At 32.5% G+C, this 19,125-nt stretch overlaps 1 protein-coding gene and 1 pseudogene across 2 annotated transcripts in view; one reads left to right on the forward strand and one right to left on the reverse strand.

The window, feature by feature from the left end:
- Positions 1-19,125, reverse strand: part of LOC143233624 (ADP-ribosylation factor-like protein 6-interacting protein 6) — a 42,817-nt gene that overhangs the window by 22,685 nt on the left and 1,007 nt on the right. The gene's annotated exons all lie outside the window — the stretch shown is intronic.
- Positions 818-19,125, forward strand: part of LOC143233623 (5-hydroxytryptamine receptor pseudogene) — a 153,118-nt pseudogene continuing 134,810 nt past the window's right edge. Inside the window, exons 1-2 of the transcript XR_013018252.1 lie at positions 818-1,174; positions 11,974-12,067. The product of XR_013018252.1 is annotated as a 5-hydroxytryptamine receptor pseudogene (transcript). The remainder of the gene's footprint in view (positions 1,175-11,973; positions 12,068-19,125) is intronic.

Below are 19,125 nucleotides of genomic sequence, written 5' to 3' on the forward strand. Positions count from 1 at the left end.
ATAGGAGTATATAATTTGTTTATTTATTTTTTGATACAGTACAACATTGTTGTTTTAAATTATGTACTTTATATATTATATAACTTGTTTAAATATTTATTTCACCATAGTCGGAAATATTCATAACAACAATAGATAACAGTTTCCCTAATCGGTATATATTAAATATGATCTTTCATTTTCATAAGCTTGTTTTCATTTTAATATTTGTTTTAAGTATGTTTTACAATTTACTTTCCAAAGACAAATTAATATCATTAAACCTGTTCCTGACCCCTACAAAACGTATATTGTTTCTAAGGTAATTCATTTATCATGAAACGTATAATTAAAATCTCCCCTTCAATGATGAATTAATGTTTAATTGTGGCCTCAATTTCTTGATAGCCAATATTTCTAACATTTTGAGGGGACTACAGACGAAAGAAGTTTTGAAACTTTATGTTATTTTAAAAATGGATTAAAAGTAAGAGTCAGTGAAACTTTAGCTTCCCAGAAACTAAAACCCAAGTTGGATATCAATTCTTCAGCATTTGAGATATTTCTCAAAGTATTTTAACAGGATAACACTTCGATGTTATACAGTTTCTGACGTCAGAACAGTACAGCGCCATCTGTAGAGCAAGAACTGATTAAATATACATATAGTTTGAAGATTTAAGTAAACTTACTCGTATAAAGATACATTCTGTTGTTTCTAATATCCTAAATGCTCCACCCCAGTGTCACAGCGGTATATCTGCAGACTTACAACACTAGAATCCTGGTTTCGATACCGTGGTGAGCAGACCGCAGGTAGCCCAATGTGTTGCTCTGTGCTTAACTTCAAAATAAACAATATCTTAATTTTCTCTTCAATGCAGGTTTCAATTTTGTTCTATGTTGATGTCCGATAATCAGCACTGTGAAAAATTGGTTAAGTAGGATTGCATTCATTAATTCACCAATTGACTATATGGTTTATACAGTGCCGAACTCTGAATGTTTCGATAGATCGACCCGTGTGTGTTCTTTTACTTACAAATACGAGCGTGCGTGCGCGCGCGGACTGCTGAGCTGTTATGAGAGACACGATGATTTTGCTGAGATAACAAACCACTGTCGTCCTCTCGGGCCTCAACCACCGAAGATTATTTACATTGAGGAAAGAAGACGCGAAGATTTCCAGCTTATTGTAAGTAACGACTTCAAGAAATTGTCTCAATAATCCTGACGTCATCATTTTCCTAACAAACAGAATATTCATTTAATACTCGGACTTCACTGATTTCTTAACACTGTAACAAACAGAGTTTTTTAGGTTACTTGTAAGTACCTATTTTAAAATATGCCTCATTATCATTACTTGTTTAGAATATGTATCGAACTTTAGAATTCTGTCCAATAGTCTAGAATACATATTTTGCCCTTGACCTGCATTTCGTCTGTCTATATGACTCTACTTATACCACAGCATATTTTACTTCAAAATCACAAAGCTTCTGAGTTTCAGAGTTGGTTTGGCCGGGTGATTAGGGGGCACTTGATGCGCAATCTGAGGGTCGCGGGTTCGAATCCCACTACCACCAAGCATTCTCACCCACTCAGCCGTGAAGGCGTTCTAAAGCGACGGTCAATCCCACTATTCATTGAAAAAAAAAAAAGAGTACCCCAATAGTAAGTTGTGGTGGGGTGATGCCTTTCCTCTCATCTCACCATTGATAAATTAGGAACTGCCACCGCAGATAGCCGTCGTGTACTTTTGGTTGGAATTCAAAAGAAATAGACAGATCTCAAACCTGTTGTTGAAATAGCAGAATAAATGCATTTGTAGTTTGGACAAATGTAATGTTGTTGAACTTTCCTTATTCTAATAAACAATATCTGTAGACATCGCAATTTGTTATAGCAGTTTACATGTTTTATTAATACCTGTACTGTACTAACATGTTTTATTAATACCTGAACTATACTAACATGTTTTATTAATACCTGTACTGTACTAACATGTTTTATTAATACCTGTACTATACTAACATGTTTTATTAATACCTGTACTGTACTAACATGTTTTATTAATACCTGTACTATACTAACATGTTTTACTACTACCTGTACTAACATATTTTATTAATACCTGTACTGTACTAACATGTTTTACTACAACCTGAACTGTACTAACATGTTTTATAAATACCTGTACTATACTAACATGTTTTATCACTACCTGTGCTGTACTAAGATGTTTTACTACAACCTGAACTGTACCAACATGTTTTATAAATACCTGTACTATACTAACATGTTTTATCACTACCTGTGCTGTACTAAGATGTTTTACTACAACCTGAACTGTACCAACATGTTTTATTAATACCTGAACTGTACCAACATGTTTTATTAATACCTGTACTATATTAACATGTTTTATCACTACCTGTGATATTTTACTACTACCTGAACTGTACCAACATGTTTTATTAATACCTGAACTGTACCAACATGTTTTATTAATATCTGTACTATATTAACATGTTTTATCACTACCTGTGATATTTTACTACTACCTGAACTGTACCAACATGTTTTATTAATACCTGAACTGTACCAACATGTTTTATTAATATCTGTACTGTACTAATATGTTTTATCACTACCTGTACTGTACCAACATGTTTTATTAATACCTGAACTGTACCAACATGTTTTATTATTACCTGTACTATATTAACATGTTTTATCACTACCTGTGATATTTTACTACTACCTGAACTGTACCAACATGTTTTATTAATACCTGAACTGTACCAACATGTTTTATTAATATCTGTACTATATTAACATGTTTTATCACTACCTGTGATATTTTACTACTACCTGAACTGTACCAACATGTTTTATTAATACCTGAACTGTACCAACATGTTTTATTAATATCTGTACTGTACTAATATGTTTTATCACTACCTGTACTGTACCAACATGTTTTATTAATACCTGAACTGTACCAACATGTTTTATTATTACCTGTACTATATTAACATGTTTTATCACTACCTGTGATATTTTACTACTACCTGAACTGTACCAACATGTTTTATTAATACCTGTACTGTACTAACATGTTTTAGTACTACCTGTACTAACATATTTTATTAATATCTGTACTGTACTAACATGTTTTACTACTACCTGTACTAACATGTTTTATTAATACCTGTACTGTACTAATATGTTTTATCACTACCTGTACTGTACTAACATGTTTTACTACAACCTGAACTGTACTAACATGTTTTATTAATACTTGTACTATACTAACATGTTTTATTAATACTTGTACTATTCTAACATGTTTTATCTCTACCTGTACTGTACTAAGATGTTTTACTACAACCTGAACTGTACTAACATGTTTTATTAATACCTGTACTATACTAACATGTTTTATCACTACCTGTGCTGTACTAAGATATTTTACTACAACCTGAACTTTACTAAGATGCTTTATTAGTTCGCTGTGTTATACTAACGTAGAAACAGTAACAATACAATCTAGTGAAGAAATGAATATACATTAAATGAGAAAAGTATGGCTCTATAAAAATGAATGCATATGCGTGTGTTTCGCTCAGAACAAAACTCGATTTTTAGGCTTAATTCTAAGCCTATGTTATATATTTAATTTCGAACTTTATACTTCTCTTATAGGAAAACTTGCTTTAAATTGAAATTTTAAACTATGCTCCAATTATTGCAATACTTTCGTTTTTTAATGTAGAAGGAGCATTTTGTCTTAAAAATCAAATAACTTTTTTTTTACTTTTTGTTTTGTTTCTACTACGTGTGCTTAAGGCTTCACAAGTAACGACTGAGGCTTTGTTGTATAGTGTAGAAACAATTAGTGATTTATCTATAAATTTTCGAAATCGTTTACGAACACTTACATTGTTTAAACATGCATCATAATTTGATTTTAAAGATGTATAAAGCACATTCCGTCCCAAGCTGATCCGAGACTAATTATCACAACTTATCCTTATATTTAAGTGAGAACTTTTTCAGACTCCAGTAAACAATTCAAATCTTACCTTACGTCAAAGACGGTTTGTCGTTATTTAAAGGTTTCCTCGTCACATATACTTATTCATGTCCTTATCTTAAAAGAGGTTATATTGTTTTAACCATTGAGACTCGTTATTAATCTTCATGTGAAATTACATTCATTCAACTGTTCGAACACTTAAAGCATGGACGACTAAATAAATACTAGAAAAAATCACTTATGCTGTCTTCCTCTTAACAGCAAACAGTTTTCAAAGTGGCTCATAGTGATAAGGTGGTTATGATTAAAGAAACTTTGTTCGTCAAGACCAGACATAATCTAAACAAAATACAGTACCATTAAGACTAAAAGTATGAGTATGAAATGTTTACATTGAGATGAATTGATTAATGCAGGTAATAACACCGAAGATTTATGTGAATTATACCCTCATTCCCTTAGGACTAACATGAGTCGATCAGTTATATGTGTTATACTTTATACTCTATAATGTTTTTCAGTACTGATTACGACTGGCCTAGAACTAAAGAAGTTGAGCCTTGTATACCGAGAGAATTACCGTAAAACAAAACCATGAGCTAGGTGGGTCTTCCACCTGAATAACGCTATATTTCAACTTTCAACTCGATCAAACGTCAAATTAAAACTTAGTTGAATGGGCAGCAACTGCCTGTTGTACTTCTGAAAATGAAAGACAGAAGGCCTTAAAAACGTAGTCCTTATTTTTAACAACAGACAGTTGCCGTCCATTCATCTAAGTTACATCATAAATAATCTGCCTGAACAATTTATCAAAAAATATTCTATAACATTAACATGGAAGAAACAGTGTTGTCTAGAATATTCAATAACATCGACATGGAAGAAATAAAGTAGTCTAGAATATTCAATAACATCAACATGGAAGAAATAATGTAGTCTAGAGTCTATAATGTTGTTTATTACTTATACTGATTCATTGCCATATTTGTGTAGATTTAATAATATTAGTTTTTATTTTTTTTCTTAGAAGAATGTTTAATATACTACTATATGAAAGACTAAGATAGAGTTATAACGATATTGTTTTTACGACATATGTTAGATGTTTAAAAATATATCAAATGTTGTTTATCTAATAAGAATATTAAAAATGTTATCCTACATTAAAAACCTTTGTTTTTTTAGCCATTGATAAAGACAACTTATCTCAAGAAATATATATGTAAAAACGGCTCGTTTGGGTTGAGAAAATTTTTTACGTAAAAATTCTCTATGTAAAAAATTTTCTCAACCCAAACGAGCCGTTTTTACATATATATATTTCTCTACAAGTGGGTTTTTTCGACATCACGAACGTATCTCAAGGTTTATGTGCTTTTAACATAACGGACGTGTCGTGACTACACTGTTTATTACAAAGTATAGTTAATGGTTTGCGTCCCGCATCTTCAGAAACGCGCTCCGCATATCGCTGTTTGGTGTAGTGAATGTAATGGAACATAAGTGATAGATACTGTTGAATTATCAACTTTACTTGAATCTATCAATTCAAATATATGAATACCTATGTCCTGATAGCCTTATATAACATTGCAATAAGTTTATCGCAATAGAGAAATAAAGGCATCTATACTATGAAGCTTTATTTTTACCATGTTTATTTAGGGCTTAACTTAAATTATGCGCGTAAGGCGTGCGACTCGTAATCCGAGGGTCGCGGGTTCGCGCCCGCGTCGCGCTAAACATGCTCGCCCTCCCAGCCGTGGGGGTGTATAATGTGACGGTCAATCCCACTATTCGTTGGTAAAAGAGTAGCCCAAGAGTTGGCAGTGGGTGGTGATGACTAGCTGCCTTCCCTCTAGTCTTACACTGCTAAATTAGGGACGGCTAGCACAGATAGCCCTCGAGTAGCTTTGTGCGAAATTCCAAAACAAACAAACAAAACCTTAAATTACACTGGCGAAATTTCTCCTCGTGATAATATAATATATTTTAAAAGAAAAACGATGTTATATGTGGTTGAATCTAAGTTTGTTTGTTGAATAAAGATAACAGAGTAACACTGCATCCATTTCCTTGATATCACTTAAACAAAACTCCCTCTATTTGTTAATTATCTGGAAATAATTCTGTGATAAAATTTGTTATTTAGTAGATGCACTTGCGCAATGTCCCCGAAAGTGTTTCGTTTCAAAAATAAATAAAACTGAGATTAAGAGTGACAAATATTTTAATTTCTTGCTTTTGAAATTCATACGTCATGCTGGGTTGTAGAATTCATTATTATTCTCGCGATTCATGGCATGCACATGTTTTACTGACCTCACCTTACGACGGTTTAAATATCGACTGTAAGCTTCCCTTATGTGACGTCATTTTAGTGTCTTATGATTGACTGACAGATGACACTACTTTTACAGTAGTGCGAATAGTTAAAATAAGTGACTTCTCCAGATGGCCGAAGTTAAAATGAATTGTGATGGCGCATTCTAGTTACATTGACGTATCAGAGCCAGTAGTATGTTATTTTATCCAACTAACATAATGTATATAAAGTACTAAACAGGATAGCAATGCAAGGATTAGAGGAGATAGAATTAAAAAAACAACTTGCGATTTCTGTTTTAATTTAATCTTGGCTCAAACTGTTCTGCATTAGTTTATGCGAGTTTATCACCTTCGTAGAAATAAAGATATCACGTGACTGACATGTAAGATCAACTAGCTGCCTAATCGACTTTGAAAGGTCCAAGGTCTTGCAAAACTTAGACGATGCAGAAATTGAAAATGTTTGTGTAATGTGATTACTGTACACCTGTTGGACGGATTGTAATATAGCCTTTCTTAAACTGAGCTGAAATTATTTCTTCAACGTTTTCAATTGTGAATCCGGTCTGTTGGTGGATCAAACAACATCATCACTTTACATAACTCATGTCCGGTCTCAATGATTCTATACTGGTTCTAACGACAGCCCTCACACTATCCACTTACCTCCAGCTGCTCAGCGGTAAGTCTGAAGGCTTATAATGTTAAAAACCAGGTTTCCATAACCTTAATGAGCACAGCACATACGGCCCATTCTGTAGATTTGTGTTTAAAAAAAAATAGACAGAACTATCCACTTCGATGCATGTGGCTTTCTTTACTATTTTCTCTCTTCGGTATCATATATGGATCTTGGTGTGTGACCAGTGACCACAGAAACGCCCTTTGACCTTATTTCCCTCTTTCTCTCTCTAACGGAAAATAACATAATTAACTTAGGTTTCGTGGTTCGAGTCACGTTACTGACAGAATATAAATTACCCTCCGCACCTCTGGTCCGTTAGTGAGTCATAAGAGTGACAGTGAAATCCCACTATTCAGTCTTACAAGAGCAGCCCGAGAGTTGGCTGTGGATGTTTTGGTTGACTGTTTCCGCTCTAGTCTATCAGTTCAAAATTAGGGTCGGAGGACGCAGGTAGCGAAATTCAACAAACAAACGTTAACTTGGTCAGTTTTAAATTCCACTTTCCAAAACATGTTATAAAGACAAACACGAGAAACAGTATAATGGAGGAACCATTTAATATAACAGCTCTAGGTGATCTAAGACAAAAATCATCTAAGGTATCATCCACTGATGTTGAAGAGGTAATGGGTGTTCGAATCTCGTACTACACAGAAAGTGAAATTACATCTGGCTTAAGTGATCTAAACACTACGAATGCGTCATACATTTTTCAGTGTGACATGATGATATATAGAATCTATAAGTTATATGAACACCTTCGCGAAACGTAAATAATTCGTCTCCCAAAATACGTCGTTTTTCTATTTTTCTCGTTGTTGTTTCCATTGTTGTATCCACCCGGATATGAAATAAAATTTTATTACAAGTTAGGTTGTTTGGTAGTGCATAGAGAGAACGTACTCCTTGAAGTCTGGACAGGCTTATAGTCGTTAGACCAAGTAGAATAGTGTTTCTGAAACATCAAAACGTAAATAAAAATATGATATTAATAAAAATGACGAAAATAAACAGTGAACTATGTTAGTATGACTGAAACAAGTCATGTGGAAGGAATGTTGGTAAGTATTCTGAAATAAACCACGTGGAGGAAAGTTTGTTTGTTTCATTAATTTGTTCGTTTTGGTTTGTTTTGAAATTAAGTAACACAATGGGCGATCTGTGTTCTGCCCACCACGGGTACCGAAACTCGGTTTCTCGCGGACTTATCACTGGAGAGGAGGAGAATTTCGTGCAAAGCTACACGAGGGCTATCTGCGCTACTCATCCCTAGAGGGAAGGCAGCTAGTTATCAATGCCCACCGCCAACTCATGGGCTACTCTTTTACCAACGAATATTGGGGCTGACCATCACATTATAACGCTCCCCACAGCTGAAAGGGCGAGCATGTTTGGAGTGACGGGGATTCGAGCCCGTGACCTTTGGATTATGAGTCGAGTGCCTTACCACCTGGTCATGCCGAGACGCCGTGAAGGGAATATGGGTGATTCGAAATATCCACAAGAATTATATTTCATCACACTAAAGTTTAATAGAGTTAATACATAATTAGAATTGTATATACACAAACTATACTTTTTTTTCTTGAGAACTGGAAGGTAACAACTAAGAAACAACCTCAGTAAACTGAGTTTCATTTATTAGGCCTGTGTTAGGCGTCTGGACGTTTTTGTTAACGTTATTATCAGAATGGATAAATATTGTACTTTTTGGTCCATGTCAGGAGAAACTAAATTTCTTCAGTATTCCATGCACCCTACAGAAAGTTTGTTGTAGCAACTAAGACTATCCTTGCACTTGGAATTTATCCAGCCAATTATTTGTCTTCTTTGTACGCTGATGTTATCTTGATTCGCCAGAAAGGATTTGAATCGACCTGTAGTAAAGCCTAAATGCTGATGGAACTATTGATCAGTGGGTAATTTCACAAAACGTAAACTCTACACAACATAGGAACCGTGGAAGAGTCAGTCATAGTTAAGACAGTTTCTCTAGCCCTGAAACATGGGAGAAGAGGCTAAGCTTCAAATAAGGAACGTAACGCGAGCTTTAAAATGTGATCACTCGCACGTGCATTTCAGAATGGGATATTGGATGTGTATATTTTTCACTGGATATGTAATAGTTATCTTGCAGTATGGTCTACCTAACCGTATCTCATTCGTGTTACAACAAACAATTTGGCTTTATGCCACAGTGATGCAGAATTCTGCTACAAAAGACAATATCAAAACTGCATATTGTCTCAGAGTTTACAGAATATAAAGTAAGTTTCCTCTAAACAATAGTTAAAAGCTTCATATTGTTTCAAAATTTACAGAATATAAAGCAAATGTTATTAATGTATTCGTACTTCCACTAATAGTTTTATTTGTACGTTTTGGATTTTTATTTTCTAGTTAGGCCTTTCAGTTAACAATAAAAATGTAGCAACCGAAACTCTCTGAGCACGAAGCAAAATGTTAATGTTCCACTGAGCGCTGCAGGTGGTTTATAAGCCCGCGTGTATGTAAATATTATTATAAGCTGTTTAAACTGAACAATATTACATAACGTTTAAACAACGATAGTTTTCTTCGCGAATGTTTCCTTCGAATTCATGTGTTACGTCATCTATCATGCAACATAGTTGTTTGGTTAACAAATAATGTAGGCGTGGTTAGAGATGCAAGTAACTAATATACAAGCAATCTAGGGTAAATATTCAGTTTAAAACAAAAACAAGTGGATAATAAATCACACAAGGCTACTGCTTGAGTCTTGTTTGTGTCTGAAAGAAGACATGTTCTTAAACCTTTGAAATAGGTAAATATAAGATATCTCATGGAAGTTGTGTATATGTTACCAGTTGATAGAGTTTCCTTAACTACATCATCGTATAGAGACATTTTATTTAATAAATATGAACGTGCAGTAATGATGAAAAAATCAGTACATCGAAACAACGAAGAGAGAGCATTCAAGTCGATTTCAGAGCCTCGCGATATGTTGTAAAAAACTATATTGAACTATATTCATTAAAACGTATGTTAAACATTAACGCCATTTGTGAACTTAAAAACGTGTTCAGTGTGTCATTACTTTAAAACATCATTACTGTAATACTGTAAGTTTAAAGCGGAAATGTTTTAAGCTTGTTTATTATTTGTTTATTTAGAATTAACCACAAAGCTACACAATAGGCTATCTGTGTCCTGCCCATCACGGGTATCGAAACCCGGTTTTTAGCGGTGTAAATCCGCAGACATACCACTGTGCCACTGAGGGGCTTTTTTATAGCACTTTAATATATGCATCTGGCATAAACTTTTACAAATACTTTAATGGGTATTATGTGTCTAATGTTCAGTTATTTTGTCTCTTTTTTTTGTACATATAAAATATTTTTACTTATGATTTGGACAATAAGCAGGAATACTTTTTGTTCCTTCCCACATTTTAAATAAATTTTATTCTCAACTGCTTGATTAACGTGTTGTTCCAATGGCATCTCAGTTAGATAACCTGTATTATTTGAACATATGTAATCTCTTTTATACATTAGTTGTCAAGCAACATGGAACTTTTAAGAAATATGTCCTTTTAGAGAGGACAATTGTAGGACCTGATAATAGGTGCTTTAGTGACCCAAATTGTACAACGTTTTGGCCAGAGGAACAATATTAAAGATTATTTCTACATGTTGGTTATCACTTAAGTTTAATTAAGTAGATAAAACAGTGGGTGGAAGACCACGTGCTTTACGTCCAATTATTTCCTCATGGAAATAAACATAATTCTTCAGTATATATTTCAGAAACTTACCAATGTCCTTCTATAAAGATCTGAAGAGTTCTAACAACCATAGGTGGGGCCACTTGTTCTTAAACAGCTTCCACCGGGAGGTTGTAGTTTTTGTTCAACCCTGTACGTATGTGTGAGTGTGATAGGAAATGGAGAGAAAAAATAAATATAATAATGCCATACATTTAAAAAACAAATTTTCTCGTGCTGAAGACCAATAAATGCATCATCATAAATAAAAAAATGTATCACTAACGTGCTTGAAACTACAAACTATGTATCACTTTTTAGTGATCGTATAGTACGTTAACATAAAACCTGACAAAGGTAAATGTGTTTAAGAATTTTTAAATATTGTACAAAAATACCTAGATGTCAAGAAAGAAAATTGTTATTTAATGTTCTGTCTAGGATGACTTTAAAAATAAATTAATATTCATTTATGACGTGATTGCTGCTAATAAAGTCGCGTGAATTTTAGAGAAAGGGTGAGGGTGTGAAGTGGTACCAGTTGTTACTAAAATTAAACCAACAACAAAGATTTAGAGTTATGGTGAACAGAGGTACCAGTTGTTACTAAAATTAAACCAACAACAAAGCTTTAGAGTTATGGTGAACAGAGGTACCAGTTGTAACTAAAATTAAACCAACAACAAAGATTTAGAGTTATGGTGAACAGAGGTACCAGTTGTTACTAAAATTAAACCAACAACAAAGATTTAGAGTTATGGTGAACAGAGGTATCAGTTTTTATTAAAATAAAAAATTCAGCATTAGGACGTGCAGTAGTACCAGTTTCTATTAGAATAAAAAAGTTCAGGGTTAGGGCGTACACAGTTACCAATTGTTACTAAAATAAATATCCACTAGTAGTACACTGGAAATGTCGGAATCAGTTCCTTTAGCTTCAGTGAAAATACAACGTTGTCAAAACATTCAAGCTTTAAATTCTTTAATGTTAGAAATGATAGGAACTGTTTTTTCTTTGTACCTAAACATGTGCGGACCAGGAATCAATACGAAACTAAGCTTAGGCAATATTAAACTTAGATGTTACTTTACGTACGTATTATTACTTTACAAAGTTAAAAAGGAGCAAATACGATAAAAATATAATGTCAGCTGGATATTATGTTGTTTTTCAAACAGGTCCAAGGACATAAAGTAAATCTGATGTCATCGAAAAAAGTTTCTAAACACTTGGATGCTGGTAAAGACATATGTTGCCCTATTTGAAAATAAGGTAGGATAACAGTATTTTGCTTATGAAACGTTTTAAACAATCGAAATGTAACTCCAAAGATAAATCAACTTACGGTTCATATTTTAAGAAAAATACATTTTATAATAGATCCAACGTTTTACCTTCTATATCTTGTTCCAGTAGTAGTAACTAAACAAATTTCCCGCGTCCATCTTTATCGTTTGCAGCAATGTATTTAAAGAGCGTCTGAACAACATTACCGTGTTATTTCTTTTTCTTATTATTTGTGTGATTTACTTTTCATATCTTATTTTTAAGCCTAAGAATACGTTATCGAGTGATCTGTCACTTGTATTTATTCTTTTTCTAACACTTCCTGACACCAAAATTTTTCTATAAATAATTTTTTCATTACTGCAAACCCGATGAAAGGCTGTTGCCTATTAAAACGTATTTTAATTTTGCGAATTTTTCACCTTGTTTGTTTTCTTCTCATCAATAACATTTCAACCATTCGCTGTCGTATACTGTTTGCGAAAGTTTTTTGCTTCGTAAAACATCACTAGTTGTTGTTAAGCCTAACTTAACTATAATATTAATAAATCAGTCAAGATTACAGACACAAGCAGTTCATTTGTGTTAATAATTATAACTAATTAAGTATATAACACAATATTTAATATTTCTAAAGCTTGTTCAGTCACAAATACAAATGGCTGGGGCAGAAATCTCAAAGTTCAACTAAAACTGATTGCCTGAATAAAAGAAACGGAACTGACTGTCACGTTTATCACGCTCCATAATTGATATCGTTGAGCTTGTTTATCAGCACATAACGGCTGGAATATTGAACCTTCAAAATAATAGCTCGGAATGTTAATTATCAGGCACGTTCAGCCAAAAGTTGTAGTTCAAAAAATTACGTATTAGTTTTACTACCGTTAGAAGAAAGTTCAAATGTATCTGTATATCTTGTTTAAATTATTAGCTTATTAAGTGTTGATGTAAGAAATTAATCAAAGAAGTAGATTTATTAATTAAGTTGATTATTTGGAATTAAGCACAAAGTTATACAATGAGCTATCTGTGCTCTGACTACCACGGGTATCGAAACCCGGTTTCTAGCGGTGTGAGTCTGCATGCATGCTACTGTGCAACTGGGAGGGGTGAGAAAGAGAACTGACGTGAAAATACAGTTTATTCTATTGTTATATTGTCCTGTGGGGAATATTAACGTTTTGTAACTTTACTTTGAAGGTAACTTAGCTTGGAGAATTAGAACTCATAAAATCGAGATTCTATCCCTGCGTTTGGCACAACACATATAACTGTTTATCAGCTCTGTGAACACTAGCGATTGCTGGTGCGTTTGTTTGTTTCAAATTATATAAAACCTGATTTCTATAGGTTTGAGTCCGAAAACATACCGCTGTGCCACTTGGTAGCGAACACAAATCAAAATGTACGTAACATAAAGTGATTGTCATACCTTATACGTACGTTTACGGTTTTCATTCTTTTTTAGAAGAAAATCCAAACAGTTTTCATCATGCTGAACTTACCAGATACTGCTTTCTAGTGACACAGTGGTATATCCGCGGACTTACAACGTTATAAACCGAGTTTCCATACCCACAGTGGGCAAAGCATAAATTGCTCATTGTGTATCTTTGTAATTAATTCCAAACAAACAAGTACTAGAAAGTACTTGAGTTGTTTTAAACTAACAAATACAGAGAAGAAACAATGTAGCAGTGAGTACAATTTCTAAGTGTACATGATTATCATCATAAGACAAATTATTGTAGCAAAACAAATCATAAAAAACAAAAAGATTACTGGAACGGGAGCAGTCACTGTTCATTGATACAGAAATAGAAGTTTTGGTTTGTTTTGAATTTCGTGCAAAGCTACTCGAAATTGTCCGTCCCTAATTTTGCAGTGTAAGACTAGAGGGAAGGCACCTAGTCATCATCACCCACCGCCAACTCTTGGACTACTCTTTTACCAACGAATAGTGGGATTGACTGTCACATAACGTCCCCGCCTGAACGGGCGACCATGTTTGGCGTGAGATATAGAAGAGTTAAGAAAAGATTAAACTACGATTAATCTAATATTGTTGTTAAAGGATCTTGTCACGGGTTTGTCACATCAAATGGAATTTCCAGATTCCAAGTCACCAGTTCAAACTTTTCTTGTCTTGTTTCGGTTTACGAGACCTTACATGTACATTGTCAGGTGGGTGAAACATGTTTCTGTTTCTCGGGAGAGCAGATGATATATGTTTCCTGCACGCGTGACATCATAAATGTGGAGACATGTTTTGTTTTTATTTAAGGCAGAGCTACACAATGGTCTAACTGAACTGTGCTAGCTTCGGGTATCAAATTGTAAGTTTTAGTGTTATAAATTGTGGAAAAGAACCTGATTTTCAACCATAAAATTTGACAGACAATGTTTTGTAAGGTTTGTTTAACGACTGAATGTTTTTCATATATCATAATAATATTTTTACTAGATGCTAGTACAGTACTGCCACCGCTAATATTGATAATTATAGTTATAAACTATCCCAAGTTATTTGAAAGTATTCTTCTGCACGAATTTAATTATGATTTCTAAACAAAATTAATTTTGGACAATACGATAGACTTAGAATAACTTGAATAACATTAAAATTAAAAACAAGATTGTGAATGTAAGGTTAAATGTTGTAAACACGTATATAGCTCACCTAAAAGTTATTGAAAATATATTTCGTCATACTAGTTGTCGATAACAGATGGAAATATAACTAATTTAGGCTTAGGATTGGAAGTCGTAGTGTGTAAAGTCGATCTATGTTGTTAAAAAGTACATATTGAAGAGAACGTTTTGTTAAAGGCCACTTTCTTAATAATTGATTTAGGTTTAACATTAAAACTAGTAGTTGTGACATCAATCTATATTGTTAAAAACTACATATTTAAGAAACGGTATTCTTAATACCTATTTTCTTAATAACTGCTTTAGGCTTAGCATTACAAATTGTAATGTTCAATGCCAATCTATAGTATTAAAACTTGACTATTAAAGATGAAATATTGTTGATGTCCACTTTCTTTAATAACTGTTTTAGGCTTAGTTTTAACAACTGGTAGTGAGTAACGTTGATTTATATTGTTAAAACTTGCATATTTAAAAAGAACGTATTGCTAATACTCACTTCTTTTGGTAGACGTTAACCCAATTCAAACAAAAGCAAAAACAACTTCTTCTTGTTATAGTTGTCTCTCTGTACAATTTAAACATTCTTTATCCTAAATCAAATTAACCTTTCACTCGTATCTCAAAGTAACGCCGCAATATAACAGGTACAGATCTACTAGTACGTATGCCTTTACGTAAAATGTATTCTCAAGACGGTCTGGTATGGGTATTAAACTTTAAAATAAAGTGTAGAACAACGTTTCGACCTTCTTAGGTCTTAACTCTCTTTGTTAACCTGAAGTTGACCTAAAAGGTCAAAACGTTGTTCTGTACTTTGTTTAAATTAATGTGCTAATACCCATACCAGCTGTCTTGAGAATAGAAAACAAGTTTTGACAGAACGTCTGACTTAGGCTTAACATATTTGTTTGTAGACTTCAGGTTTAATACTAAGTTATATAAACAGAATTATTGTAATTCTCATAAGAATCAAGGTGAACAATATATTGTTAACTATATGATAGGTATTATACTGATGTCTTTTGACGTGACAAGTTTAATTAATTACAAATATTCTTCGCCAGCCTGTAAAATCCGTTCACACCCTAATAAGTGTTATTTCAGTACAAAAAATAACCTATTATTATACTTAACTAGTTACTTAAGAAAATGATATAAGACGTGCTCTTTCTACTTTTTTTTCTTACACAGTTACAGTTGTAGTTGACCAGTAATAAATATTAGTCTGTATATCTAACAGCTACTTCTTTTACACGTGATGTTAACAGCGACTTTGAATGTTATACTCAAAGCACCCTGTCGTTCTCTATTGTACACTGCGTTGAGGCTGATGGTTTGTCTGCACAATAGAAGAGACTAAAGGAAAATAGAAATATACAGGGGAAGTAACAAAAATGCATACGCATACGTATTGAAGTGACATTTTAGTATGAATTTAAGTGCTTTAAAATTAGAACATTTCGAATAGGTTCATATTTACAATTGATTTAACTGCTTTACACTAACGAGAAGGTTTACAATAGAGAAGAGAGTGATGTTTGTTGTTTAACGATGAGTAAAAGGACTGATGTTTATTGTTCATAACTTAGTAGAAGGACTGATGTTTATTATTTAATAATGAGTAGAAGAACTGATGTTTATTGTTTAGTAATTAGTAGAAGGACTGATGTTTATTATTTAATAATGAGTAGAAGAACTGATGTTTGTTGTTTAGTAATTAGTAGAAGGACTGATGTTTGTTGTTTAATAATGAGTAAAAGAACTGATGTTTGTTGTTTAGTAATTAGTAGAAGGACTGATGTTTGTTGTTTAATAATGAGTAAAAGAACTGATGTTTGTTGTTTAGTAATGAGTAGAAGGACTGATGTTTGTTGTTTAATAATAAGTAGAAGAACTGATGTTTGTTGTTTAGTAATTAGTAGAAGGACTGATGTTTGTTGTTTAATAATGAGTAGAAGGACTGATGTTTGTTGTTTAGTAAACTTAGTAGAAGGACTGATGTTTGTTGTTTAATAATGAGTAAAAGAACTGATGTTTGTTGTTTAGTAATGAGTAGTAGAAGGACTGATGTTTGTTGTTTAATAATAAGTAGAAGAACTGATGTTTGTTGTTTAGTAATTAGTAGAAGGACTGATGTTTGTTGTTTAATAATAAGTAGAAGAACTGATGTTTGTTGTTTAGTAATTAGTAGAAGGACTGATGTTTGTTGTTTAATAATAAGTAGAAGAACTGATGTTTGTTGTTTAATAATGAGTAGAAGGACTGATGTTTGTTGTTTAGTAATTAGTAGAAGGACTGATGTTTGTTGTTTAATAATAAGTAGAAGAACTGATGTTTGTTGTTTAGTAATTAGTAGAAGGACTGATGTTTGTTGTTTAATAATAAGTAGAAGAACTGATGTTTGTTGTTTAGTAATTAGTAGAAGGACTGATGTTTGTTGTTTAATAATGAGTAAAAGAACTGATGTTTGTTGTTTAGTAATGAGTAGAAGGACTGATGTTTGTTGTTTAGTAATTAGTAGAAGGACTGATGTTTGTTGTTTAATAATAAGTAGAAGAACTGATGTTTGTTGTTTAGTAATTAGTAGAAGGACTGATGTTTGTTGTTTAATAATAAGTAGAAGGACTGATGTTTGTTGTTTAGTAATTAGTAGAAGAACTGATGTTTGTTGTTTAGTAATTAGTAGAAGGACTGATGTTTGTTGTTTAATAATGAGTAGAAGGACTGATGTTTGTTGTTTAGTAATTAGTAGAAGGACTGATGTTTGTTGTTTAATAATAAGTAGAAGAACTGATGTTTGTTGTTTAGTAATTAGTAGAAGGACTGATGTTTGTTGTTTAATAATAAGTAGAAGAACTGATGTTTGTTGTTTAGTAATTAGTAGAAGGACTGATGTTTGTTGTTTAATAATAAGTAGAAGGACTGATGTTTGTTGTTTAATAATGAGTAGAAGGACTGATGTTTGTTGTTTAGTAATTAGTAGAAGGACTGATGTTTGTTGTTTAATAATAAGTAGAAGAACTGATGTTTGTTGTTTAGTAATTAGTAGAAGGACTGATGTTTGTTGTTTAATAATAAGTAGAAGAACTGATGTTTGTTGTTTAGTAATTAGTAGAAGGACTGATGTTTGTTGTTTAATAATAAGTAGAAGGACTGATGTTTGTTGTTTAGTAATTAGTAGAAGAACTGATGTTTGTTGTTTAGTAATTAGTAGAAGAACTGATGTTTATTATTTAATAATGAGTAGAAGAACTGATGTTTGTTGTTTAGTAATTAGTAGAAGGACTGATGTTTGTTGTTTAATAATGAGTAGAAGAACTGATGTTTGTTGTTTAGTAATTAGTAGAAGGACTGATGTTTGTTGTTTAATAATGAGTAAAAGAACTGATGTTTGTTGTTTAGTAATGAGTAGAAGGACTGATGTTTGTTGTTTAGTAATTAGTAGAAGGACTGATGTTTGTTGTTTAATAATAAGTAGAAGAACTGATGTTTGTTGTTTAGTAATTAGTAGAAGGACTGATGTTTGTTGTTTAATAATAAGTAGAAGAACTGATGTTTGTTGTTTAATAATAAGTAGAAGAACTGATGTTTGTTGTTTAGTAATTAGTAGAAGGACTGGTGTTTGTTCTTTAATAATAAGTAGAAGAACTGATGTTTGTTCTTTAATAATGAATATAAGGACTGATGTTTGTTGTTTAATAATGACTAGAAGGACTGATGTTTGTTGTTTAATAATGACTAGAAGGACTGATGTTTGTTGTTTAATAATAAGTAGAAGGACTGATGTTTGTTGTTTAGTAATTAGTAGAAGGACTGATGTTTGTTGTTTAATAATAAGTAGAAGGACTGATGTTTGTTGTTTAGTAATTAGTAGAAGGACTGATGTTTGTTGTTTAATAATAAGTAGAAGGACTGATGTTTGTTGTTTAGTAATTAGTAGAAGGACTGGTGTTTGTTGTTTAGTAATTAGTAGAAGGACTGGTGTTTGTTGTTTAGTAATTAGTAGAAGGACTGATGTTTGTTGTTTAATAATGAATAGAAGGGCTGATGTTTGTTGTTTAATAACGATTAGAAGTTGGTTATTTTTTTGTTTGAAAATAAGGACAATTGTTTAATGTTTAATAATAAATTGAATGACTGCTGTCACTTAACACTAAAAATACCGCGACGAAACTTCTATTTTATTCTATTTATGTCCATGAGCAGCTTGTGTTTCATGTAAAAAAAATATGTAAAGTTTACTGTTTTCCTTCTTTCCTTACGTTTCAAGTTATAGTAAAAACGTTTCTGTGACACATTAGGTTAAATAGGCAGGTCACGGAATGAGTTTAGTGTGTGTATTTACAATACGATATCCAAAAGAACAATCTACACAAGAAAAAAAT

This window comes from Tachypleus tridentatus, chromosome 12 (assembly GCF_004210375.1).
Source record: "Tachypleus tridentatus isolate NWPU-2018 chromosome 12, ASM421037v1, whole genome shotgun sequence".
Taxonomy (NCBI): domain Eukaryota; kingdom Metazoa; phylum Arthropoda; class Merostomata; order Xiphosura; family Limulidae; genus Tachypleus; species Tachypleus tridentatus.